Source organism: Rhinolophus sinicus, chromosome 17, assembly GCF_057876585.1.
Source record: "Rhinolophus sinicus isolate RSI-liver-muscle chromosome 17, RSI-T2T, whole genome shotgun sequence".
Classification (NCBI taxonomy): domain Eukaryota; kingdom Metazoa; phylum Chordata; class Mammalia; order Chiroptera; family Rhinolophidae; genus Rhinolophus; species Rhinolophus sinicus.
The window spans coordinates 138,485,828-138,487,500 of NC_142517.1; the positions used below are offsets into that span (position 1 = coordinate 138,485,828).

At 31.7% G+C, this 1,673-nt stretch overlaps 1 protein-coding gene across 3 annotated transcripts in view; it reads right to left on the bottom strand.

Annotated features, from left to right (window-relative positions):
* Positions 1–547: 547 nt before the first annotated feature.
* ZEB2 (zinc finger E-box binding homeobox 2) overlaps positions 548–1,673 on the bottom strand; it is a 130,371-nt gene continuing 129,245 nt past the window's right edge. For all 3 annotated transcript variants that reach the window (XM_019735905.3, XM_019735906.3, XM_019735903.3), the window contains exon 10: positions 548–1,673. This exon is cut by the window's right edge and continues 4,605 nt beyond it. The gene's annotated coding sequence lies outside the window, so the exon portion shown is untranslated.

The following is a 1,673-nucleotide window of genomic DNA, read 5'->3' on the forward strand; positions in this document are numbered from 1 at the left end:
AAATCTTTCTCTGAATGTTTCCTTATGTTAGATCAGTTCCTTCTGAGTTCTGTGCTTGCCAATGCTAAGTTTCCTGCCAGGGCAGTAGTCTATTTTTAACATTTTGGGGGCTTAGTCTTCGTTCCAAATCTAACATGCATATTCTGTGGAGTGAAAGAGAGAAAGCTGACTGGATGCACTTAGAAATCAGGATCGTCAGGATTTGCAATGTCTGTAGAATCAAGGATTTGAATGAGAAAGACCAATTAGAATACTTAAAAGATCATTTGTCTCCACTTTAATCTTCATGTATTTTTTACTCATCATTTTCTTTGACTAAAATTATTAGAATCTTTGTCATATTCATCTCAAGGCCAAATGGGAACAGTAGTGTTCATTTTATATTTTCAATATTTTGGAGCATTGTAACATGTCATACTAGATTAGAAGTGGTAGACGATGTTTTAATAGACAAGAGTTTTAGTTTGTGGTATATTCAGCATCATATCATCTCAGTGTCATTTCTTTGACTAATTCCGTATTTCATATACAAATGAAGACTGAAGGATTGATTTATTTCTGTTATTTAATAGCATTTGTTTAATTCAGAGATTAATATGTCATCTTCAATCCTGAAACAGAGGCCCTCTGAAACATCAGACCCAAAAAATTGGACACGGCCTATTAGCCCAAAAGAACATGTTGCCAATTATCTCCATATTTATTTAAATATTTAGCTCTAAAGGAAGCAATCATTCCTTTATACTTCTTTAAATTTAGTATTGACATTTTTATTTTGGGAAAGGAGGTCTTTTTTTTTTTTTAAACATGGATACAGGAAAAGAAAACTCTCCAATAAAAATATTGTCTAAAAAGTTTGTTTTGTCTGCATGATTTACTAAATATGTACAATTCAATTCACAGCGAAGGTAACAAAGATTCAAACAGCCAACATCACAAATGTCTCAAGTTCTAAAAAAAAAAAATCACTGTGCACAGTTTAACAATTTAATTGAATAAAAACCAAAGCTAAGCCTTCAGTCTGAATCTTTTTCCTGATGGGCACAAGCCATGTATTTTCTTTATCTTTGTTACACGATGCATATTTCAGTGACTAAACGCCCCTCCCCATTTTAGTATATTAGGTTATGTCAGTACATACTTAAGGGAGGCCATAAATTGCCTCTTTGTACACCTATATGATTTGTGATGTGTTCACATATATGTCATAATATTTATTAATATGTAAAATGATCAGATGAGTCACTTGTGATTTCTTTTATGCCTTGAAATGTAGGAATGTTTTGTTGTGTGTATAAATTTTTTTTAAAAATTATGGGAGTACCATTTAAAGTGATAATAATTTGACCAGTATCCCCTTGATATAAGATGTCTAGAAAGAACTATTCTGCACTTGGAATATAGAGATTTCACATCTCTACCCAATTTAGGTTTGTAAAGTTTGCTATTATATGAATCTGAATGTTGTGGTCATTCTGATATAATGTTCTAGTGAATGAACCAGTTAATCATTAGAAACAAATGTCATTGAATACAGAATAGTTGAGTTACAGTTAAGGAGGGAGCCATAACTTTGGCTAACCCTATAAAATCTATAATAAGGTTGTTTTCACATATATATTTTTTTCCCACGTAAATTCTTTGGTGTTTTTCCCCCTTCTTTTTTTAGTGCT